The 26,320-nt window shown below is 45.6% G+C and overlaps 1 protein-coding gene across 9 annotated transcripts in view; it reads left to right on the top strand.

Moving 5' to 3' along the window:
* The window catches only part of ANKS1B (ankyrin repeat and sterile alpha motif domain containing 1B), a 754,152-nt gene that overhangs the window by 597,883 nt on the left and 129,949 nt on the right, over window positions 1-26,320 (top strand). The window contains exon 1 of one of the 9 annotated variants that reach the window (XM_084617344.1): window positions 20,799-21,076. The exons of 7 other annotated variants lie outside the window; for them this stretch is intronic. The gene's annotated coding sequence lies outside the window, so the exon portion shown is untranslated. Of the gene's footprint in view, window positions 1-20,798; window positions 21,077-26,320 lie in introns of those variants that run through there. One more of the 9 variants, XM_084617345.1, reaches the window with a different exon arrangement.

The following is a 26,320-nucleotide window of genomic DNA, read 5'->3' on the forward strand; positions in this document are numbered from 1 at the left end:
TCCCGTTCTATAGCAGTTTTAGCTTGAGGAGACACCCGGTAAGGTTGGACCCTAATTGGGTGAGCATTACCTGTGTCAATGGAGTGGTATGCCCGTTCAGTCAGTCCTGGGGTGGCTGAGAACGTTGGCGCGTAGCTAGTGCACAGCTCCTGTATCTGCTGTCGCTGCATACGCCCAAGGGTCATGGAGAGGTTCACCTCTTCCACACCACCAGCACATTTCCCTTCGTAGTAGACACCTTCAGGCCACTCAGCGTCGTCTCCTCCCTGGGCTGTAAACTGACAAACCTTTAATTCTCTGGAATAAAAGGGCTTTAGAGAATTAATATGATACACCTTAGGCTTTCGGTTGGAGGTGGGGAATGCTATGAGATAATTAACAGCTCCCAGGCGCTCCTGGACCACGAATGGCCCTTCCCACGATGCTTCCATTTTATGGGCCTGGAGCGCCTTTAAGACCATGACTTGGTCTCCTACTTTGAAGGAACGCTCTCTGGCATGTTTATCATACCAGGCTTTTTGCTCTTTTTGAGCATCCTGTAAGTTTTCTCTAGCAAGGGCTAAAGAGGTTCGGAGGGTGGTTTGTAGGTTGGTTACAAAGTCCAGAATGTTAGTTCCTGGAGAAGGTGTAAATCCCTCCCATTGCTGCTTCACCAACTGCAATGGCCCCTTAACCTCACGGCCATATACAAGTTCAAATGGGGAAAACCCTAAACTGGGATGTGGTACAGCTCTGTAGGCAAAGAGCAACTGCTGCAATACTAGGTCCCAATCATTGGAGTGCTCATTTACGAATGTACGTATCATGGCCCCCAAAGTTCCATTAAACTTCTCCACCATGCCATTTGTTTGATGATGGTAAGGAGTGGCAACCAAGTGATTTACCCCATGAGCTTCCCAAAGGTTTTTCATAGTTCCTGCCAGGAAATTAGTCCCTGCATCTGTGAGGATGTCGGAGGGCCAACCTACCCTGGCAAAAATGTCTGCTAGTGCCTGGCACACACTTTTAGCCCTGGTGTTGCTTAGAGCTACTGCTTCCGGCCATCGGGTGGCAAAATCCATGAAAGTCAGTATGTACTGCTTTCCTCTGGGTGTCTTTTTCGGAAAAGGACCCAGAATATCCACAGCTACTCGCTGAAATGGAACTTCAATGATGGGGAGTGGCTGGAGAGGAGCTTTGACCTGGTCTTGGGGTTTTCCCACTCTTTGGCACACCTCACAAGACTGGACATAGGTAGAAACATCCTTGCCCATTCCCTCCCAGTGGAATGACCCCCCCAAACGGTCTTTGGTCCTGTTCACCCCAGCATGGCCACTAGGGTGATCATGGGCTAAGCTCAAGAGCTTGGCCCGGTATTTAGTTGGAACTACCAACTGTCTCTGAGGATGCCAGTCTTCCTGGTGTCCCCCAGAAAGAGTTTCCTTGTATAAAAGTCCTCTTTCCACAACAAACCTGGATCGATTAGAAGAGCTGAGAGGCGGTGGGTTGCTCCGTGCCGCCGTCCAAGCTCTCTGGAGGCTTTCATCTGCTTCTTGTTCGGTCTGGAACTGTTCCCTTGATGCTGGAGACATCAGTTCCTCATGGGATTGTGGACCTAGGCTTGGTCCCTCTGGAAGCGATATAGGGGATGGAGCTGTTTCTGTTGACTGTGAACCGCTCTCCGCTGGTGTACTATGTTGGGATTCAGGCTCCGGCTGAGCCTCTTGTGTAGGGTTATCGGCTGCTGCCAGTTCAGGTTCGGTGGGGCCCTCTGGTGTTGAGGTTGCAAGTACTGGATTCAGTGCTGACACGGGGTCTGGTGTTGGTTGTTCGGCTGGTTCCGGTTCTGGGACTGGTTCTGTCTGGGTCTCTGGGACTGGATCCACTACTGCTGTTGCAGACATTGGCCTGGGGTCCAGGTCCATCACCTCTGACTGGGTCCTGATAGAAGTTTCCGGAACAGAGCTAGGCCTCACGGCTTGTTTAGCCTGGTTGCGGGTGACCATTCCCACCCTCTTGGCCTGCTTCACATGATTGGCCAAGTCTTCCCCCAACAGCATGGGGATGGGATAATCATCATAGACTGCAAAAGTCCACATTCCTGACCAGCCCTTGTACTGGACAGGCAACTTGGCTGTAGGCAAATTGAAAGAGTTGGACTTGAAGGGTTGAATCGTCACTTGGATCTCTGGGTTGATTAAATTGGGGTCCACTAAGGAAGCATGGATAGCTGACACTTGTGCTCCGGTGTCCCTCCACGCGGTGACCTTCTTCCCACCCACACTCACAGTTTCCCTCCGCTCCAAGGGTATCTGGGGGGTATCTGGGCCTGTGGACCTCTGGTGTGATTCCGGTGCAATGAACTGTAATCTGTTGGGGTTCTTGGGGCAGTTGGCCTTTACATGCCCCAGCTCGTTACACTTAAAACATCGTCCAGCTGACGGGTCACTGGGGCGAGGAGGGTTGCTGGAGAACGGGGTGGTGGGACGATAAGGGGTCTGGAGGGTTCTTTGGGAGGTAGGTGGGGCTTTGGGTGGCCCCCGGTAATAGGGTGTGGTCTGGGGTGGTCCCTTCTGGTCTCCGCTCCAACTGCGACCAGTTTTCTTCTTCTCTGCCACCTCCACCCATCTGGCTCCAATCTCTCCTGCCTCAATTACAGTTTTGGGTTTCCCATCTAGGATGTATCTTTCTATTTCCTCAGGAACACCCTCTAAGAATTGTTCCATTTGCATTAGGAAGGGCAAATTTACTGGAGATTCAACACTTGCTCCTGATATCCAGGCATCCCAATGTTTTACAATGTGGTAGGCATGTCGGGTAAATGACATGTCTGGTTTCCACCTTAGGGCTCTGAACCTCCGACGAGACTGCTCGGGTGTTATCCCCATTCTGACTCTCGCCTTGGATTTAAACAGTTCATACTTGTTCATGTGTTCTTTAGGCATTTCAGCTGCCACCTCAGCTAAGGGTCCACTGAGCTGCGGCCTCAGCTCTACCATGTATTGGTCAGTAGAGATGTTGTACCCAAGGCAGGCCCTTTCGAAGTTTTCTAAGAAGGCCTCAGTATCATCACCTGCCTTGTAGGTGGGGAACTTTCTGGGATGGGAAGTGGTACCTGGAGAAGGATTGCTAGGGTTTGTTGGTATATTCTGCTGGGCCTTTATCCTCTCCATCTCCTCCACATGCTTCCTCTCTTTTTCCTTCTCCTCCTCCACATGCTTCCTTGCCTCCATTTCCCTCTTGTGGGCAGCCTCTTGGTGTTGTTCTGCCTCCCTTGCTTGTTCCTTCTTCAGCGGCATGAGTTCTATCTGTCTTTCATGTTCCCTTTGTTTTTCCTCAGCCTGAAATTTGGCTAATTCCAGCTGTAGTCGAGCCGAGGATTTGGCCATTCTAACCTCTCTGTTTTTAACTAACTTTACACCCGAGGTTTAGAAATAAACAAACAAAACTTGGCTGTAAAATTTTGCTGTGCTGGAATAGAATACCTATTCTCTGATAGTGATTGTCAGCCTACAGAAAAAGACAATTCCCTTGTCTCTGCTCTGGGCCCAAATTAAAGCAAAAACCCTCCAACTACTTGGAAACCTGCTTACCCAGCCCAAAGAAGAAAAAAATTTCTTTTCAAACCTGTGCTCCTTGTAAAACAAAAAAATAAATCAAAATCCTAAAAAAAACCCTGCCACTTTTGTCTCCAGGCAAATGGGTAGAGCACACACCCCCTATTTACTTTTAGGAAGAAAAAAAAAAAAAAACCTCTGGGTTGGAAGACTGTGAATTTCCCTGCAGGAGTTAAGTACCCTGCCTCCAGGCAAAGAAAACCTGCAATTCACAAGATAATCCCCTTTTGTCTCTGCTTGGCCACAAAGCAGAGAGAAACCAAGCTGCTTTCAGTTTCAAAGCTGCCTTCTGGACTTCCTAAAAATTCCTTTTTAAAATCTGTATTTCTAGTTCAAAAAATCTCAACTGGATCTCAAAATGATTTCAGGTTAATCCCACCACTGTGCCACCATGTCAAGGTTCCTCCCCCACTCTGAACTCTAGGGTACAGATGTGGGGACCTGCATGAAAAACCTCCTAAGCTTATCTTTACCAGCTTAGGTCAAAACTTCCCCAAGGTACAAAATATTACCCCCGTTATCCTTGGAATGGCCGCTACCACCACCAAACTAATACTGGTTACTGGGGAAGAGCTGTTTGGACGCGTCCTTCCCCCCAAAATACTTCCCAAAACCTTGCACCCCACTTCCTGGACAAGGTTTGGTAAAAAGCCTCACCAATTTGCCTAGGTGACTACAGACCCAGACCCTTGGATCTTAAGAACAATGAACAATCCTCCCAACACTTGCACCCCCCCCTTTCCTGGGAAATGTTGGATAAAAAGCCTCACCAATTTGCATAGGTGACCACAAACCCAAACCCTTGGATCTGAAAACAATGAAAAAGCATTCAGTGTTTTACAAGAAGACTTTTAATAAAAAATAGAAGTAAATAGAAATAAAGAAATCCCCCCTGTAAAATCAGGATGGTATATATCTTACAGGGTAATTAGATTCAAAAACATAGAGAACCCCTCTAGGCAAAACCTTAAGTTACAAAAAAGATACACAGACAGAAATAGTTATTCCATTCAGCACAATTCTTTTCTCAGCCATTTAAAGAAATCATAATCTAACACATACCTAGCTAGATTACTTACTAAAAGTTCTAAGACTCCATTCCTGTTCTGTCCCCGGCCAAGACGACTACAGACAGACACACAAACCCTTTGTTTCTCTCCCTCCTCCCAGCTTTTGAAAGTATCTTGTCTCCTCATTGGTCATTTTGGTCAGGTGCCAGCGAGGTTACCTTTAGCTTCTTAACCCTTTACAGGTGAGAGGAGCTTTCCCCTGGCCAGGAGGGATTTCAAAGGGGTTTACCCTTCCCTTTATATTTATGACATCTGGCTTCTCAGTAAAAGCTGCAGGATCTGCTAATCTACAGAACCCATTTTGTTAAATATCTGACCAAAGTCTGCTATGCTTTGTCTCCCAAAAAGAGGAGAGCTCATCTTTATCCATACTTTGAGACACGGAAATGTGTGACTTGATGAGCTCTTTGGCCATCTTCACTAGGGTTTTTTTGTTTGTTTGTTTTTGTTTTTTGGGGTGGGGGTGTGTCTAAAAAATAAGCCTGCCTGTTTCGGTCCAAATGGAGAATGTTTCTCTTTCCACAAGAAGACAATGAATGGGATGCTTTTTCCCGACACATAAAATACTAGATACAGCTCCCCTTGAAATCAATGCAAGTCTTTCCATTGGCTTCACTGGAAGTTGGGTCAGGCCTGGAGTCAATGACTACTGAAATAATTATGATTGATGTGTGGAAGTCTCTCTGTAAATTTGGTCTCCATAAGAATGAAACATGTCTCAACGTACTTGATTTCATGGCCTACATGGAAACAAAAGAATTCTCTCTGGCCATCTCTAGACTCACACATATAATCAGAGATATGATGAATCATATCGTAAGGCTAGGAATGGGTACTGGAGAAATCCTCAACATACCATGCTTCTGGTCTGACCATCACCTTGTCCAGGCGAAGATCAGAGTCTTCGCTCCTTCCTGCCAGGGTAATGAGCATCCAAAGCTGGTCTACCCCCAAAACTCCCTGAACTCTCTAGATTTTCAACTCACCCTAAGATAACAATTACCCAAATACAAGGCAAGCTGCCAATGAGTTAGTACATCAGTACAATCACCTGATGTCTATTACCATTGACACGTGCGCCCCCTCACCAACGAAGAGCATCAGCATGGTTCGCAGATGAACTAGAGTAGATGAAGTGCACAGATAAATAGTTACAATGTCAATGGCACAAAAAGCATTCTGAATCCATCCACCATCAGCACCAACAATTTTACAGGATACGCCACTGCAGGAAGAATCACAGACAGTAGAGCTACTCCACATAGTGAACTCAGATTGCATAGCCCAGATGTTGGACCAAGCATTGACCACTATGAAAAGCTGCCAGTGTACTGTGCTGTTAAGATCAACTGATTACATATGAGATTAAGCAGGAAAGAAAATTCCATTCCTGATCAAATCATATTTTCCATCCCACCACCGCAAATTAATTTGGCTCCATCATACATAGAATCATAGAACTGGAAGGGACCTCGAGAGGTCGTCTAGTCCAGTCCCCTGCACTCAAGGCAGGACTAAGTATTATCTAGACCCTCCCTGACAGGTGTTTGTCCAACCTGCTCTTAAAAATCCCCAGTGATGGAGATTCCAGAACTTCCCTACACAATTTATTCCAGTGCTTAACCACTCTGACAGTTAGGAAGTTTTTCCTAATGTCCAACCTAAACCGCCCTTGCTGCAATTTAAGCCCATTGTTTCTTGTCCTATCCTCAGAGGTTAAGAAGAACAATTTTTCTCCCTTCTTGTAACAACCTTTTACGTACTTGAGAACTGTTATCATGTCCCCACTCGGTGTTCTCTTCTCCAGACTAAACAAACCCAATTTTTTCAATCTTCCCTCATAGGTCATGTTTTCTAGACCTTTACTCATTTTTGTTGCTCTTCTCTGGACTTTCTCCAAATTTGTCCACATCTTTCCTGAAATGTGGCACCCAGAACTGGACACAATACTCCAGTTGAGGACGAATCAGCGTGGAGTATCGCGGAAGAAAGACTTCTCATGTCTTGCTTACAATACTCCTGCTAATACATCCCAGAATGATGTTAGCTTTTTTTGCAACGGCATTACATGGTTGACTCATATTTAGCTTGTGATCCACTATGACCCCCAGATCCCTTTCTGCAGTACTCCTTCCTAGGCAGTCATTTCCCATTTTCTATGTGTTCAACTGATTGTTCCTTCCTAAGTGGAGTACTTTGCATTTGTCCTTATTGAATTTCATCCTATTTACTTCAGACCATTTCTCCAGTTTGTCCAGATCATTTTGAATTTTAATCCTATCCTCCAAAGCAGCTGCAACCCCTCCCAGCTTGGTATCATCCACAAACTTTATAAGTGTACTCTCTATGCCATTTTCTAAATAATTGATGAAGATATTGAACAGAACCAGACCCAGAAGCGATCCCTGCGGAACCCCACTCATTATGCCCTTCCAGCATGACTGTGAACCACTGATAACTACTCTCTGGGAACAATTTTCCATCCAGTTATGCACCCACCTTATAGTAGCTCCATCTAGGTTGTATTTCCCTAGTTTGTTTATGAGATGGTCATGCGAGACAGTATCAAAAGCCTTACTAAAATATACCACAAGATATACCACATCTACCGCTTCCCCCCATCCACAAGTCTTGTTACCCTGTCAAAGAAAGCTATCAGGTTGGTTTGACATGATTTGTTCTTGACAAATCCATGCTGACTGTTATTTATCACCTTATTATCTTCTAGGTCAGTGATTCCCAAACTTGTTCCGTCGCTTGTGCAGGGAAAGCCCCTGGTGGGCCGGGCCAGTTTGTTTACCTGCCGCTTCCGCAGGTTCAGCCAATCGTGGCTCCCAATAGCTGTGGTTCGCTGCTCCAGGCCAATGGGAGCTGCTGGAAGCGGCGCGGGCTGAGGGACGTACTGGCTGCTGCTTCCAGCAGCTCCCATTGGCCTGAAGCGGCGAACCGCGGCCACTGGGAGCCATGATCGGCTGAACCTGCGGATGCGGCAGGTAAACAAACCAGCTCGGCCTGCCAGGGGCTTTCCCTGCACAAGTGGCGGAACAAGTTTGGAAACCACTGTTCTAGGTGTTTGCAATTGATTGCTTAATTATTTGTTCCATTATCTTTCCGGGTACAGAAGTTAAGCTGACTAGTCTGTAATTCCCCGGGTTGTCCTTATTTCCCTTTTTATAGATGGGCACTATATTTGCCCTTTTCCAGTTTTCTGGAATGTCTCCCGTCTTCCTTGACTTTTCAAAATTGCTAATGGCTCAGAAATCTCCTAAGCCAGATGCCTGAGTATTCTAGGATGCATTTCATAGAATCATAGAATCATAGAATATCAGGGTTGGAAGGGACCCCTGAAGGTCATCTAGTCCAACCCCCTGCTCGAAGCAGGACCAATTCCCAGTTAAATCATCCCAGCCAGGGCTTTGTCAAGCCTGACCTTCCCTGCGTCAGGATCCTGAACTCAACCAACTCATGGTCACTGCCTCCCAGATTCCCATCCACTTTTGCTTCCCCCACTAATTCTACCCGGTTTGTGAGCAGCAGGTCAAGAAAAGCGCCCCCCCTAGTTGGCTCAGGCCCTAGTGATTTGAAGACATCTAACTTGTCTAAGTAATTTTTGACTTGTTCTTTCCCTATTTTAGACTCTGATCCTACCTCATTTTCACTGGCATTCACTATGTTAGACGTCCAATTGCCATCAACCTTCTTGGTAAAAACTGAAACAAAGAAGTCATAGAATCATAGAATCATAGAATATCAGGGTTGGAAGGGACCTCAGGAGGTCATCTAGTCCAACCTCCTGCTTGCTCAAAAGCAGGACCCATCCCCAATTAAATCATCCCAGCCAGGGCTTTGTCAAGCCTGACCTTAAAAACTTATAAGGAAGGAGATTCCACCACCTCCCTAGGCAACGCATTCCAGTGTTTCACCACCCTCCTAGTGAAAAAGTTTTTCCTAATATCCAACCTAAACCTCCCCCACTGCAACTTGAGATCATTACTCCTTGTCCTGTCCTCTTCCACCACTGAGAATAGTCTAGAACCATCCTCTCTGGAACCACCTCTCAGGTAGTTGAAAGCAGCTATCAAATCCCCCCTCATTCTTCTCTTCTGCAGACTAAACAATCCCAGTTCCCTCAGCCTCTCCTCATAAGTCATGTGTTCCAGACCCCTAATCATTTTTGTTGCCCTTCACTGGACTCTCTCCAATTTATCCACATCCTTCTTGTAGTGTGGAGCCCAAAACTGGACACAGTACTCCAGATGAGGCCTCACCAGTGTCGAATAGAGGGGGACGATCACGTCCCTCGATCTGCTCGCTATGCCCCTACTTATACATCCCAAAATGCCATTGGCCTTCTTGGCAACAAGGGCACACTGCTGACTCATATCCAGCTTCTCGTCCACTGTCACCCCTAGGTCCTTTTCTGCAGAACTGCTGCCTAGCCATTCGGTCCCTAGTTTGTAGCTGTGCATCGGGTTCTTCCCGGGTTCTTCATCGGGTTCTTCTATCCTTATTGAACCTCGTCAGATTTCTTTTGGCCCAATCCTCCAATTTGTCTAGGTCCCTCTGTATCCTATCCCTGCCCTCCAGCGTATCTACCACTCCTCCCAGTTTAGTGTCATCCCCAAATTTGCTGAGAGTGCAATCCACACCATCCTCCAGATCATTTATGAAGATATTGAACAAAACCGGCCCCAGGACCGACCCCTGGGGCACTCCACTTGACACCGGCTGCCAGCTAGACATGGAGCCATTGATCACTACCCGTTGAGCCCGACAATCTAGCCAACTTTCTACCCACCTTATAGTCCATTCATCCAGCCCATACTTCCTTAACTTGCTGACAAGAATACTGTGGGAGACCGTGTCAAAAGCTTTGCTAAAGTCAAGATACAATACATCCACTGCTTTCCCTTCATCCACAGAACCAGTAATCTCATCATAGAAGGCGATTAGATTAGTCAGGCATGACCTTCCCTTGGTGAATCCATGCTGACTGTTCCTGATCACTTTCCTCTCATGTAAGTGCTTCAGGACTGATTCTTTGAGGACCTGCTCCATGATTTCTCCGGGGACTGAAGTGAGGCTGACTGGCCTGTAGTTCCCAGGATCCTCCTTCTTCCTTTTTTTAAAGATGGGCATTACATTAGCCTTTTTCCAGTCATCCGGGACCTCTCCCGTTCGCCATGAGTTTTCAAAGATAATGGCCAATGGCTCTGCAATCACAGCCGCCAATTCATGTAGATGGGAAACATGTAGATGGGAAAATGTAGGTTAAACAGTAGGAAAGATTGTATAACAATAGCAGTCTGGGAGCTGACCTTGTTAGTGAAGACAGAGGCAAAAAAAGCATTGAGTACATTAGCTTTTTCCACATCCTCTGTCACTAGGTTGTCCCCCTCATTCAGTAAGGGGCCCACACTTTCCTTGGCTTTCTTCTTGTTGCCAACATACCTGAAGAAACCCTTCTTGTTACTCTTAACATCTCTCGCTAGCTGCAGCTCCAGGTGCGATTTGGCCCTCCTAATTTCATTCCTACATGCCCGAGCAATATTTTTATACTCTTCCCTGGTCATATGTCCAACCTTCCACTTCTTGTAAGCTTCTTCTTTATGCTTAAGATCTGCTAGGATTTCACTGTTAAGCCAAGCCTGGTCATTAAGTCATTAAGCACCTCTGCCATTTCCACATTTTCTGTTATCGTCTTTTCCCCCTCATTGAGTAATAGGCCTACTCTTTCCTTGATCTTCCTCTTGCTTCTAATGTATTTGTAGAATGTTTTCTTGTTTTCTTTTATGTCCCTAGCTAGTTTGATCTCATTTTGTGCCTTGGCTTTTCTAATTTTGTCCCTACATACTTGTATTATTTGTTTATATTCATCCTCTGTAATTTGACCGAGTTTCCACTTTTTGTAGGGCTCTTTTTTGAGTTTTAGATCATTGAAAATCTCCTGGTTAATCCAGGGTGATCTCTTGCCATACTTCCTACCTTTCCTACGAGGTGGAATGGTTTGCTCTTGTGCCCTTAGTAATGTCTCTTTGAAAAACTGCCAACCGCCTTTAATTATTTTTCCCCTTAGACTTGCTTCCCATGGGATTTTTCCTACCAACTCCCTGAGTTTGCTAAAGTCTGCCTTCTTGAAATCCATTGTCTTTATTGTGCTGTTCTCTCTCCTACCATTCCTTAGAATCACGAACTCTACCATTTCATGATCACTTTCTCCCAAGTTGCCTTCCACTTTCAAATTCTCAACCAGTTCCTCCCTATTTGTGAAAATCAAATCTAGAACAGCCTCCCCCTAGTAGCTTTCTCCACATTTTGAAATAAAAAATTGTGTCCAATACATTCCAAGAACTTTCTGGATGATCTGTGCCCTGCTGTATTATTTTCCCAACAGATGTCTGGGTAGTTGAAGTCCCCCATCACCACCAAGTCCTGTGCTTTGGATGATTTTGTTAGCTGTTTAAAAAAAATTATCCACCTCTTCTTCCTGGTTTGGTGGTTTGTAGTAGACCCCTACCATGACATCACTCTTGTTTTTCCCCCATTTATCCTTACTCAGAGACTTTCAACAAGTCTGTCTCTTATTTCTATCTCAACCTCAGTCCAAGTGTATACATTTTTAATATATAAGGCAACACCTCCTCCCTTTTTTCCCTGCCTGTCCTTCCTGAGCAAGCTGTATCCTTCTATGCCAATATTCCAGTCATGCATATTATCCCACCAAGTCTCTGTGATGCCAGCCATGTCATAGTTGTGTTTATTTACTAGCATTTCGAGTTCTTCCTGCTTATTCCCCATACTTCTCGCATTAGTATACAGACATCTAAGATACTGATTTGATTTCCTGCCCCCACCCCAAGTTCTGTCTTGTCTCTTCCTTATCTCTGCTATAACAGCCCATGCTCCCCCCAGATTCTGACCCTGCTCCCAGGTCTCCATGTTTTTGACTTACCTATGGGCTTTGGTCACCTGCCCCCATTAAACCTAGTTTAAAGCCCTCCTCACTAGATTAGCCAGTCAGTAGCCAAATATGCTCTTCCCCTTCCTCAATAGGTGGACCCCACATGCCAAAGCTCAAGAAGCCCTAAAACATATTTAGCCACAACCTGTAAAATGGATCTCTGCCCCTCCTTACTGATAGAAGCTATCCTCTATCAAGGGTCAACTATCCTCACTACTAATGAAAATTGTTAATGCCTTCCTTAGAGAGGCATACTTGCCAAACTCACTGAAACATACAACACTCCCACCCAATCTTCAAGAAGCCAAAAGTGGACCCTAATGACATAACTACCATCCCATCTCCAGCTGCCCATTCCTGGACAAATTAATTGAGAAAATAGTAACACCAAGCTTCAACAACATGTGACACCAGCCAACATCTTTGGATGCATGACAATCAGGGTTCTATCCAAGCATAGCACAGAGACAGACCTCGTAGAACTGAAAGACTGCTTTCTTATGGCCACGGAAGCAGGCACGATCTCCATGCTCACATTGATGGACCTCTCTGACACAAGGTACTGCTGACTTGCCTACATGGTATACCAGGAGTAGCTTGCGTAGCATTACAATGGTTTCATTCATTCCTTTCTTGCTCACCTGCAGTATCCCACAGGGATCCCCCTCTTCAATATACAAATGAGATCCCACGGAGAGAGTGCAACACCACCAGCCCAGCTGCCAGCAATATACAGACAACACTCAGTTATTTCTCATTCACCATTGACACAACCTCCGTCACTACCAAGTTACCCGAATGCCTACAAGAGTTCAGATCTTGGATGGAGAGTCACTGGCTCAAGCTGAATCCAGATATCAAAGTGATGATGGTTGAAAAGGGGAAAGATGTTGAAGAATTAGCTACAATACGGAAGAATTAGCGACAACATTGAATGAGTACAGATCCCATTCATCAAGTTGGTGCAAAGCCTTGGGGTCCTGTTTGACACCTCACTAATCCTGGAGGGCAAGATAGTGTCAGTTTCTAAAAATGCCTTCCTTCACCTCCAGTTTGCTAAGAATCTTCACATCTTTCTATGACCAGCCATTTGTTACCTCCAGGCTGAATTATTGTAAATCACTATATTTGAAGCTGAATATGAAGATGGTGCCCACCCAGGCTCTAGTTGGCATAGAACATGGTTGCCCACCTCCTCCAAGGTCTAGGAGGTCATAGTGATCACATCAGATCCATGCTCATGTCCCTCCATAAAAGGATGGGGTCTAAATTAGCTGTTACCACTCAAGAAAGAGGTCTTGGAGTCATTGTGGTTAGTTCTCTGAAAACATCCACTCAATGTGCAGCAGCAGTCAAAAAAGCAAACAGAATTTTGGGAATCATTAAGAAGGGTATAGATAATAAGGCAGAAAATATCATATTGCCTCTGTATAAATCCATGTTATGCCTACATCTTGAATACTGTGTGCAGATGTGGTTACCCCATCTCAAAAGAGATATAATGGAAAAGGAAAAGGTTCAGAAATGGCAACAAAAATGAGTAGGGGTATGGAACAGATTCCATATGAGGAGAGATTAATAAGACTGGGACTTTTCAGCTTGGAAAAGAGATGAGTAAGGGGGGATATGACTGAGGTCTATAAAATCATGACTGGTGTGGAGAAAGTAAATAAGGAAGTGTTATTTACTCCTTCTCATAACACAAGAACTAGGGTCACCAAATGAGGTTTAAAACAAACAAAAGGAAGTATTTCTTCACACAATGCACAGTTAACCTGTGGAACTCTTTGCCAGAGGATGTTGTGAAGGCCAAGACTATAACAGGGTTCAAAAAAGAACTAGATAAATTCATGGAGGATAAGTCCATCAATGGCTGTTAGCCAGGATGAGCAGGATGGTGTCTCTACCCTCTGTTTGCCAGAACCTGGGAATGAGCGACAGGGAATGGATCACTTGATGATTACTTGTTCATTCCCTCTGGGGCACCTCACACTGGCCACTGTCGGAAGACAGGATAGTGGGCTAGATGGACCTTTGGACTGACCCAGTATTGTCATTCTTATGTTCTTATTGGCTCCCAGTCAGTTTAAGGCCTTGGTCCTAATCTTCAAAGAGCTTAATGGATCAAGCCCCAGCTACACTAGACACTGAATTTCAATCTATTAACTACCGAGACAATGCAGATCACAAAACTCAAGACAAAGCACATGAGAGCTGAGGACAAAGCATACTCAATCAAAAGGATTCACCTATGGAAACAACTTCTAGAGGAGATGAGGCAAAGTGAGAGATTGACCATCTTTAGCAAGTGCAGCGAAATGTTCCTCTTCAAAAAAGCCTTTCCAGCACAGGGAGAATGACACTCACAAAATAGACAATCCATATACAATATTTAATATTTTTAAAAATTATTGAAATGAAACATTTCAATACTTTTGTTTTCTTGTTTCTAAAATAAAAAAAATCAAATTTCTATTCCACAAAAATTTCAACATTTTAATTTTTTGTTCTAATTCAGGACAAAAACAAATTTCAAAATGTTGGAATTTCCCATAGGATAGAATTCCATTTTCTGATCAGATCTACTCAGTATAGACTTGTTTCCAAAAAAAGGTCCAATCATGCAATCCAATCTTCACAGATACAAGAGTCTGCCCAGGTAGATGTAATTATAGGATTGGGGCCTTAGGAAGCAGCATAAGATATTCAGTCAAACAGAATGACTCCCCAAAAACCCTTCCAGGATTTTGTATTGAATTAGGCCTAAAATTCTCAGGTGTTTATTTGGCAGATCTACTGACATAAATTCAGTCATTATATACAAGAGTTTTTTTTTTTAAAAATATTGTGGGAGTGCCTGTCTGTGCATCCATTCCAGTATTTTAAACCACACACTGTAATCAGCAATTACACAAGTGGGCGTTATAATAAAAATAACTTTGTTCACTTTTTTTAAACCTGTATTACTCTATCCAAAGTCAATATTATGCTTTACAATTTTTTCCAAAGTGTGGGTCAGCAAAATAATCATTAAGTGTCACATAACTTTTCTATTTATGCCATATCAGTTAAGGTTTTTTTGTGGAGGGCGGGGAGAAGGGAATGGTCTTTACCGTAAACACATTGTATTGTTATTAACAGAGTAATGAAGTAAGATTTTTATGAACAGTAAACATTTACTGTTTGAGTTATGATGCTTTTCAAAATGTTTCAGCTCAGCATTGGTTTAAGACATAATTAAGTCTTCGAGGAATAACATTTCAAAAGGGCCTCAACCAAACGGTAATGCTGTGCACAACATAACTAATGTCTGCAATTCTGTGCACATACACATACAAAATGAGAATGCCACCGAATATCACTTTTGTTTTAACTTATAAGTGAATTTAGTGACTGCAAATAATAAACTCAAGAGTACTGGCTTTGTGTGTGTAGGAGCTGTTGAAAGGTGTCTTCAGCAGCTCTGTCACTGCACCTCAGCCCTGAACTGCTACATCCGTCCCTCCTTTAGGGCTGGTCTACACTACAGAGTTAGGTTGAAGTAAGATAACTCCTGTAAGGGTACGTCTACAGTACGAAATTATTTTGAAATTATTCGAATTTTCAGAAGCTATTTTATACATTCGGTCTTCTGTGTCCCCACTAAAGCGGGTGAATTCGGCAGATTGCGTCCACAGTACCAAGGCTAGCATCGAATGTCGGAGCGGTGCACTGTGGGTAGCTGTCCCACAGTTCCCACAGTCCCTGCCGCCCATTGGAATTCTGGGTTAAGCTCCCAGTGCATGATGGGGCAAAAACATTCTCGCGGGTGTTTCTGGGCGTGTGTCATCAGAAAGCTACATCAGACAATCATTTTGCGCCTTTTTGGCATGCAGACACCATACTGCTTTCAGCGTACGGTGCACCGCTGCTCTCCTGCTACTGTGAATCTGCCTCTCCAACTCAACGCTGCTCGGCCATCGTGAACCGAGCAGCACAGCTTCCGCCGCCAACTCTGCTCTCCCACTATTGCCACGCTTCCGAGCTTCTCCATGTTGTCTGTCCTGGGCTCCCACCTCCGTGAAAGCCACAGAAGACAACCATTTGCAGCCGTTGTTCGGCTGCCGTGAACTGAACAGCACAGCTTCCGCTGCCACTCTGCTCTCCTACATTTTGCGCCCTTTTTCCAGGATTACCTGTGCAGGCGCCATAGCCATGGAGCCCGATCAGATCTCCGCTGCAGTTTTGACCATTGTAAATACCTCGCGCATTATCCAGCAGTATGTGCAGTACCTGCAAAACTGGACGAGGAAGCGACAACAGCGCGATTACTATAGTGATGAGGACATGGACACAGACGGCACGGCATGTGGCAATTGGGAGATCCTGGTGGTGTTGGGCCAGGTTCATGCCATGGAATGCCGATTCTGGGCCCGGGAAACAAGCACAGACTGGTGGGACCGCATAGTGTTGCAGGTATGGGATGATTCCCAGTGGCTGAGAAATTTTCGTATGCGTAGGGCCACTTTCATGGAACTTTGTGACTTGCTGTCCCCTGCCCTGAAGTGCAAAGACACCAAAATGAGAGCAGCCCTCACAGTTGAGAAGCGAGTGGCCATAGCCCTGTGGAAGCTTACAACTCCTGACAGTCGGGAATGAGTTTGGAGTGGGGAAATCTACTATGGGGGCTGCTGTGCTGCAAGTAGCCAACACAATCATTTACCAGCTGCTATCAAGGGTAGTGACTTTGGGAAATGTGCAGACCATTTTGGATGGCTTTAATGCGCTGGGCTTTCCTAACTGCGGCGGGGCAATAGACAGAACGCATATCCCTATCTTGGCCCTGGAACACCGGGGCGGCCAGTATATAAACCGCAATGGGTACTTTTCCATGGTGCTGCAAGCACTGGTGCATCACAAGGGACGTTTCACCGACATCAACGTGGGATGGCCGGGAAAGGTGCATGATGCTCGCATCTTCAGGAACTCTGGTCTGTTTGTACAGCTGCAGGAAGGAACTTATTTCCCAGACCAGAAAATTACTGTTGGGGATGTTGAAATGCCTATAGTTATCCTCAGGGACCCAGCCTACCCCTTAATTCCATGACTCATGAAGCCATACACAGGCACCCTGGACAGTAGTAAGAAGCAGTTCAACTATAGGCTAAGCAAGTGCAGAATGGTGGTAGAATGTGCGTTTGGACATTTGAAAGTGCGCTGGTGCAGTTTACTGACTCGGTTAGATCTCAGCACAACCAATATTACAATTGTAATTGCTGCTTGTTGTGTGCTCCACAATATCTGTGAGAGTAAGGGGGAGATGTTTATGGCAGGGTGGGAGGTTGAGGCAACTCGCCTGGGGGCCAGTTTCGCACAGCCAGACAACAGGGCAATTAGAAGAGCGCAGCAGGGCATGCTTTGAAAGCCAGTTTCATGACTGGCCAGGGTAGAGTGTAACAGTTGTGTTTGTTTCTCTTAAAGTTACCTGCCCCCTATATATATATGAAAGGAAATAAAGTCACAATTGTTTAAAAACCGTTCTTTATCATTTGTTGCACAAAACATTGAGAGAAATCAGAAGCTAGATGGGGGGTAGGGAGGTGTTTGGTTAGGGGTCCAGAAACCAAATCGAAATTTAGGATATGCCAGCTTTCTGCTGTTTGTGCAATCCTCTGGGGTTGACTGTGTGGGTCCCCATAGCCTCCTCTACCCTATGTTCTTGGGTGTCTGGGTGAGGAGGCTATGGAACTTGGGAAGGAGGGAGGGCGGTTATTCAGGGGCTGCAGCGGCAGTCTGTGGTCTTGCTGCCTTTCCCGCATTAGATCCACCATACAGCGGAGCATGTCAGTTTGCTCCCCCATGAGCTTGACCATAGCATCCTGTCTGCTCTCATTGCGTGCGTCCCTCCTCTCTTCATATTCATGTAACACTTTACGTGACTCCACAATTGTTTGCTTCCACGCATTCAACTGGGCCCTATTAGTGCGGGAGGACTGCATGAGCTCCGCAAACATGTCGTCCCGAGTTCATTTTTTCCACCTTCTAATCTGGACCAGCCTCTGGGACGGAGTACACAGGGGCCGCATTGAAACATTTGCACCTGCTGCAGGAGGAGAAAAAGGAGGGTAGTATTTTAAAAGATACATTTTAGAGAACAAAGGGGACACTGTTTCTCAGTGAAACAGGCAATTCATAGTACACAGCACATGTTCTTTCTGTACAAGGTCTCATTTTGCCTTCTATACTGAAGTGCCTGCCACTTTGGTGTGAGTAAGCCATCACATGCAGTCAGGCAACAGAATTCAGCTTGCAGGCAGCCTGCGGGCTCTCTGGGATGATCGCTTCACACAACACCCTCCCCCCCGCACACACATACACACACCGAGGGGCTCCGATAAGGCTCTGAACAGGGATGAGCCCTTTAAACTAAACCCGAACAGCCCAGCGCATCTGGGTTTCCCCCCACCCCACACCGTGTGGCTCTGATCAAGCTCTCACTCACCAGAAGTGCCTTCTCCAGGGTCATGGTCCGGGAGCATGCTTTGGGAGTGGGGGGAGGCTATTGGCTCCAGCGTTAAGAATAGTTCCTGGCTAGGGGGGGAAACAGATTCCCCACTTGCCGCCTATGCACTGTCCTCCTCCTCCTCCTCTTCGTCCTCCAAAAACTCATCCTCCTTGCTCTGTGCTACTCCCCCCTTGCAGGTGTCCACGGACAGTGTTGGGGTAGTGGTGCGTCACCCCCCATAATTGCATGCAGCTCATGGTAGAAGCGGCATGGGGCTGTGACCCAGAGCACCTGTTTGCCTCCCTGGCTTTTTGGTAGGCTTGCCTGAGCTCCTTGATTTTTGTACGACACTGCCCTGTGTCCCTGGAGTAGCCTCTTTCCGTCATGGCCCTGGAGCCTTTAGCATACGTATTTGCGTTCCTTTTTTTTTTAATGTAGTTCTGACATAGCAGATTCGTCTCCCCAACATGCAATGAGATCCAGTACCTCCCATTCGGACCATGCTGGAGCTCCTCTGTGAATCCGGGACTGCGTGGTCTCTTGAGATGGTGGACTCTGCACGGTCACCTGTGATGGTGTACTGTGCTGATGGTCACCTGTGCTGATGGTGACCAAACAGGAAATTCAAAAGTTCCCGGGGCTTTTACTGCCTACCTGGCTAGTGCATCAGAGTTCAGAGTGTTGTCCAGAGCGGTCACAAGGGAGCATTCTGGGATAGCTCCCAGAGGCCAATATCGTTGAATTGCGTCCACAGTACCTGTAACCCAGAACTGCAATCTTGATTTAACGCTACTCCACTTGCTGAGGTGGAGTACAGAAATCGGAGTAAAGAGCCCTTTAAATTGAAAAAACTGGTTTGGTCGTGTGGACAGAACCAGTTTTATTTCAAGGTAACTTGGCTAATTCCGAAATAACCGCATACTGTAGACCAGGCCTAAGAGTCTGTATTACAACGTTGCTTCCGCCGAAGTAAGTTGCTCACTGCACCGACCTAATAACTGCACCTCTGCAATAGGCATAGTGCTTAGGCTGATGTCGTTAGGGTGATGCAGTGTCCATGTAGACACCACATTACTTACATTGCATGTTGGCTGCCAGCCTCATGTGGGGTTCACAGCTTGAGCCCCCCCTGCTCCACTTAGGTTGGTGCAAGCGCTCCTGCTGAGGACATGCCTCACTCAACAGCAGTAGGAGGATAGCGTGGACACCAACAGCCAATTGAATTACTGTGGTGACTGTACGCTGACCTAAACTAGCCTTTTTTCAGAGTAGTAGCTGTGTTAGTCTGTATCCACAAAAAGAAAAGGAGGACTTGTGGCACCTTAGTCTCTAAGGTGCCACAAGTCCTCCTTTTCTTCTAACCTAGCCTGGTCGACTTAATTTTGTAGTGTAGACAAGGCCTTAGTCTTTCTTTTGCAGAGACTGCAAATCATACAAAATTTTAGTGTGGTGACTTCAGATGTTTAGAAATCAAGAATATGGGGCAAAACCACTAAATTCACTTTTTTGTTTGTTTTTAGTAAACCCAACATCTAAAAAGTTAGGCCCTGATCCTCCAATCCACAATTGAGGCTATGTGGGTTCAATTGCAAAATAAGGGCCTAAGTTCTTTAACCCCTAGTTCCTAGAGTAAACCTTGCAGTCTATTGGAACTGTACCACAGTAATGTAATTTTCACGAGAAACCACACACGTCACATCATTGCACTTAGCTCATTGTAGTATGATATTTTGACTTGGCAAAATTCTGCTCTTAGACCCACTGGGCAGACCTTGATTGATAATGTGCTCATCTTACATACACAAAACTTCCCTTGGGGGTGTGAAATAACATTTGAGAGCCACCATGGGGATCTGTGAGTGCAATTCTGCCCTGAGACATTTTTAAAAGTTAAATATTAAGGAAATTATCTTTTGTTTTATATTTCCTTTATTCGTGGATGCTGTTGGTGCTTAGGGGGACGCCTTTCCTGAAGGAAACAATCCGCTGGGGTGGTTATCTGCTCACATTAACTCATGAATTTTAGATTTGCTAAGATGTATTTAAACAGTGATGTAAAACAAAGTGCCTGAGCTGAGAGGAGAGACAGGGAAGCTGTTTGGCAGCTGGTAGGAAACAAAATGGGTTTCTCCTCCTCTCTGCAAGTTGCAGCCGCTGCAGACAGTGACTTTCCCCTGGCCCTGCACTTTCGGGGTCCTGCTGTCGTGCCCCCCACCCCATTCCCGCTAGAGGAAGGGGCTGATTTGTCTCTGGCCCGCCATTGCGGGGGGGGCGGTTCTACCTCCAACCCCACCCGTCTCCTCTGTGACACCCCCAGCCCCGTGCCCCGGCTGCCCGCAGCCTCCCCGGCTCCTGCGCAGCAGCCCCATGGTGGCCCAGGTGCAGGCGGCGGCGGCCGGCTCCCCGGGGCGGCATGTGGGCGCCTGCAGAGCGGCCGCCGCCGCCGCCCCCTCCCCGCGCGGGGGAGACACCGAGAATAACCATAGTAACGGGATGCGAGCGGGGGCGGCGGGGGGCGCGTAGCAGCAGCAGCCAGCGCGGCGCCGGGACCCAGCCAGCCCCGGGGTGCAGGGGAGCGCGCGCCCCCCGGCCCGGCTCGGCCCGGCCCGGCCCTTCCCTTCCCCCCGGCGCGAGGGCAAGCGGGCGCGGAGCGAGCCGCTGCCCCGGCCCGGAGCGCGCCGCGGGCGCGCGCGGAGAGAGGCGGCGGGGGGGCGGTGCTGGCTGCGCGGGGGCGCGCGCGGCGGTGCCGGCTGGCTTCGGGAGGGGAGCGGGGGAGCGCTCAGCTGTGCTCGGCTCCGCCGCGCTCTCCCTGCCTCACTCCGCGGGGCAAGGCAAGATGCACAAAGGCGAGGGATAGCAGCTGCCGCACTGAAATCTCCCCGAGAGCAGCGGCCTCCCGCCCAGCCCGGCCGGGCTCGCCCCCCACCCTGCCGCCGCCGCCGCCCCTAGGTGAGACCGGGGGCCGGTGAGTAGCCAGTGCGCCGGAATTGCCATTGCATGGCCCGCTGGTCCCCTCCCTCCAGCACCCCCTCCGCAGCCCCCCGGGTTTGGTGGGGAAGGGCGATTTCTGCAAATGGGTCCGGAAGCTCAGCCCGAGCCTGGAGGGGCTCACCCCTCCCTTCCCCCCCCCCCCCCGTTGCTGTAGTTTGGGTTGATGCTAAGGGTTATTTTATGTTAACCTGTGCTGTCTGCCTATTTATTTGCCCGCCTTGCTCCAGCTTTGTGGGGTTGCAAAGTGCAGGTGATCCCAAGGATCGGTTCTTTCCCCCTCTCCCCCCCCCCCCTCCCAGCCAAATGCTCCGTCTTCAGGGATGTCGATCTTCCCTTGTTTAAAAAAAAAAAAACGGAAAAGGTAAAGCAAAATGTTAATCGCGTGCGCTGTAGTTTCAGCTGCCTGATGGAGATGGTCCTGTCGTCTGGTGAGTTTTCATCACCTCTGAGTGGTACTGGGAGGAAGAGACACTGAAAAGCTTTATATACACTGTGCTCTCTCCATGTATTTTTAAGCAATGATTAATCTTTTGGGGTAGGGGAGAGTGGGCATGTACTTTCAAGTGATACACCCTGGAGAGCTATAATATAGCATGGAGAGCCTGCAATTGCTGCTTTCATGAAGGTTGTGTCAGCATTTACATTGTAAACCTCTATTTTCAGTGACTTTATAACTTGGATGTAATTTGCTCCGGACTAAAACTTGTCAAAGAAGGTCTCAGCTTTACAGCCATACTATTTTGCCCTTTTTGTTTAGACATTGTCAAGAAAATCAGTTCTGCTGTGTAAGGGCTATGAACGTGAAAGAGAAAGAAACAGCGATGTGTACAGGTTGAAATTATGATTCATGCTTTCATAATTCAAAAAGGCTTAGATTTTAAAAATAAAGTATAACAAGCCATTATTTTATATTCTGGAATTAAGGTTGGCAGTATTGATATTAGCATATTATTTAGAATGCTATTTCACATGTGCAGTAATGGTTTTCTTTAAGGATTTTAAGCATGTGGACTAAGACATATTTTCATGTATCTTGCAAAATTCCTTTCCACTTTTGTACATGTGTGTGAAGTGGTTGGTTGCTGGCAATCCATGCCCACATACATGAAATCAAGATTTATTCCACAGTGCTCTGGACAGCAGCAATATTAACAAAATAAACCATAATGTCCAGTTGGGGAACATTACTGACAAAACATATCTTATTGGTTCCTTTGGAGACATTCTGGTCTATTGTGTCAATGAGCTACAAACTAGTCTGAAAGTAGCCTTTGCTGTCACAGTCAGTAACTGCTCTTTTGGATCCATGTTAAAAATCCACATATTTATGTGCTACACTGTATATGAGAAATAATAAGATATAATATTCTGCTGAAGAGATAAGGTCAGGAGAATAGAATGTTGTCACAGTGTAATGGTTTCCAATTTCTAAATGAATACCAATACAAATCCAAGGCATTTACGTAAAATGAGTAGACGTTTATTTTCAAAGCAGGACGCCTTGATCCTGCAATGTGCAATTACCATGATGTTATAAAACTCCATTCTGATGGTATTACAAAGTGTTTAATGGTGCTATAAAATCAATGAAGATTTAGTTATTATAGCTGATGAATTTTGGTGTAGTAATTTGACACTTGTTCACCATGGGGGTCTTTTTCCCTTTGATGTGGATTTGTAACTCTCATGGGCCTCTTGATCTTTCAGTTTCTTACAGGTGTGCTTAACTTTAGGCATGTGGGCTGTCCCAATGACTTCCTCTGTTAGCCGTGTGTGCAAATGAATGCAGGATTGGGACCAGCAAAAATACCCATATGTATCAACGGGGGAAAAGAATCTTGTAACACTACTGATCTGTTAAATTTTGTTTGGTTTAAAAGAAGGAGATGTGGTGATCAGCCAATGCCAGACGAGCTTATCCATAAAAATGCAATTACAAAAACCTATTGTGCTTCTGTATATTAATTCAAGGCATTTATAGTTCACCTATCACAATACATCTAAGCACTGTGTGGTAAAAAACAAAGTCAGATGGTTAAGGACTCAGTTTTTCTCCTTGTGATGCCATCTTAAAACACCTCCCTCCACTTTCAAATGGATTAATTTCCAAATTACTTAGAGGAATGGAGAAAAAAGGGGTAGAGATGCAAAAACAAGACAAGGGAACTCTAGCTGTGGTCTGCAGCCTTCCCTAAATGCAGCCAGTGAGAGAATAAAGGAAATCTCTGGGTAGTAATTCTGTAACTGAGGATGTTCAAGAAGGACCATTGATTGCCCCCACTCAATTATGATTAAACTTAAGTTCCAAGAACAGACTACCATTAATTGTGTTTCCATGGTGGATGTTTTTATATATTTATTTGTTTTCTTTTAAATTTTATCAGCAATCTGGGTGGTACTGATTCCATTTTGTTTAATCTGTCAAAAGTACACATTTTTGAAAAAATCTTCCTGTGTATTTATCTATTAAACCATAATGATAAACATAATGAGCTGCAGTCTTCATGTATATATCAAACTTCCACAGTGCTCTGAAGTTTACTGAGATATTGTCAAGCCATGTACTGAAGTCCCCATGACAGTTAGTCCTGGGAGATTTCATTTTGCATGCAGGATAGGGGTTGTGGTGGTGGTGCGGTGGAAATGAAAGGTACCTTTCTAAGCTCCATACATAGTCCAAAATTCAGCCACTTAAGACAATTGAGAAACAAAACACCACTCTCTCTAGACTGTAGAGAGATTCATATTGTTGCCCCTCTCCCATGATTTGCTCAGCCTTGATTAACAATGTTGAAAATTTAAATTATAATTAGGCTTCAAAGTTAGCACACCTTTGAGATGAATTGACTGGTTCATACCTCTATCAGAGTTATCGTTTCAGGCTGTTTGCAGACTCAGGCAGACATCACTTTATACTTGATTCACATTTTTAAAGTTTTCTTCACAATTGTAAGAACTAGTGAATGCTTTTTTCATTGTAAAAAAATGAAAGTTAAATTCTGGAGAACAAATGACATCTCCAGAGAATTACACCAGCCTTCTGAACCACCACAAATCAACATAATTCATCCCTTGGTGTAGGCAGTACCAGTGAGTTGCTGGCACAAGGCCTCTTGGTCCTCATGCCAACTCATGTCTAGAACAAATAATCTTTGGTCCCAGGTGTTCAAGATGTTCTAGAACTTGTCACTGTCAAGGAAATGGAAATGGGAAACAATTGTTGTCATGGTTTGATGACTGCTTTTATGGAGATTTATTGATCCTATTAATTTCCAGATACCCTGGAAGATACGTCTTTTCTCATCCGTTCCAAAGTACAGGTTGTCTGATATATCTCTGCAACTGTTCAGCTCTACACAACCACCAGCATGCTCCTTTCTTCTGAGCCATCTTCAATAGGTCACCTTGATTTGATTACCTGTAACAAATGAAAAAGTGAAAAGAACACTAGGGAGTTTCTGTGAGAGGTCCAGCGATTAATCTGTCTCTGACACAAAGAGTTCTTGCAACGCTGTGCAGCAGTCAGCATGGGGAGAAAGACAGACCTTTTTTCTTCTGCCTTTGTATTTGCATTATCTGCACTAAATTGTCCAGATTTAGGAATTGAAATCTCCCTTATGAGATCTGGAATAACAAGGTGAAGGTGGAAGAGGGCAGCAATACTGTAAACCTATATCCAAAGTGGAGAAACTTGCAGCTTTGCAAATAGTATGCCTGACTTCATGTTAACTGTATCTGTGCCCATTCTGGCTGAAAGGAATATCGGCTACTGTGAAAAAAGTATTTTCAGGGCTCTGCTAAAGAAATCAGCTCTGGACACCAGTGTCCTGAATAACTAACCTCCTCTTTCTAGGAAAGATAATTGAAAAAGTGATAGCAAACCAATTCCAAAAATATCTCAGATCTGACATATTCAGAATTAGGCAACAGCATGGAAATGGCTCTTATTGCCATGGTTGATGTTCCAAGGGCACTGGAAAAAGGCCAGTCACCTTTGCTGACATTCCTCCATCTTCAACAGCCTTTGACGCTATCATTCATGAGATACTACTTACACAAACTGCCTGCTATAGCAGGTGTGGATGGAATACTTTAGAGCGATCCTGCTCATTTCTTTCTAGTACTTCCCAAATGGTGGTGATGGATGTCTGCTCTTCCTTAGCTGGGCCCTCGTGTGTGGGGTTCCAGAGGACCCTATCCTTTTCTATTCAACACCTGTATGAATCTTTTGAGAGAATCATGAGATGATATGGGCTGCAATGTCATCAGTATATTGCTGATATGTCTGACCCAGACACCACCATACAAAGCTCACAGAAGCAGGGATCTAGATTGAAATCTTTGCCTTTTGTCTGGACAAGACAAAGTTGATGCTAACGCTCAATAGGAATAGCTTTCAGGACCTGGGAAAGTCTGTAACTTCTCCATCAACAGAGGGTATTTGCTGAACCATTATTAAAGTGGTCCACAACATAGGGACACTGCTTAGAACCATCACTGCTCCCAATCTACAAATGGCAGAGATGTTCCTGTTGTTTTTCCCCATATATAGATCTTATCTCAGTTATCCATGTTTCATGACCTCTTGGCAAGATTGCCGAAATGGACTCTAGTAGGATTCTTTGTAAAAACCAGTTGGAAATTCCTGCTAGTTCACAATGCAGCCACCCCTTCGAGTGAGGTGGTCAGGTGAAAACACATCACACTTGTACTTGCGTTTCTGCACTCTCTGCTATTCAGCTGCTCGATGAAATTCAAGGTGCTTGTGTAATATACATTTACCTTAACTGAGGTGACTGTAATGAGCATCAGATTATTCCCCAACCCACCAGCTGATGTAGATGCATCTGCAATGTTTGAATTCAGTGGCCTGTGGGTCAGATCTAACGGAGTTGCAAGCAGGGCATTCTCTCAAGCAGGCCTGTGCCTTTTGGAATTTGCTCCCCCCAGAAATACATTTAAGCACATACCTGGACACATTTAGAAATTGCTGTAAAATGCATCTCTTTGTTCAGGTGTTTCCATCTGGTTCACTTAGGAGATCTTGAGTCCTCATGTGACTGGACAGTTTCTTCTCCATTCTCTTTTAAAACAGCAGGCCACAGGGAAGCAAGTGGTTCTACTCTTATTTGAAATACTGAAGACCAGATACATGGTGCTGGCACTTTGTACTAATAACAACAAATGAAGTCAATGGAGAGTCTTGCGTGTTTGACTG

Source organism: Lepidochelys olivacea (genome assembly GCF_965140295.1).
Source record: "Lepidochelys olivacea isolate rLepOli2 genome assembly, chromosome: 1".
Classification (NCBI taxonomy): domain Eukaryota; kingdom Metazoa; phylum Chordata; order Testudines; family Cheloniidae; genus Lepidochelys; species Lepidochelys olivacea.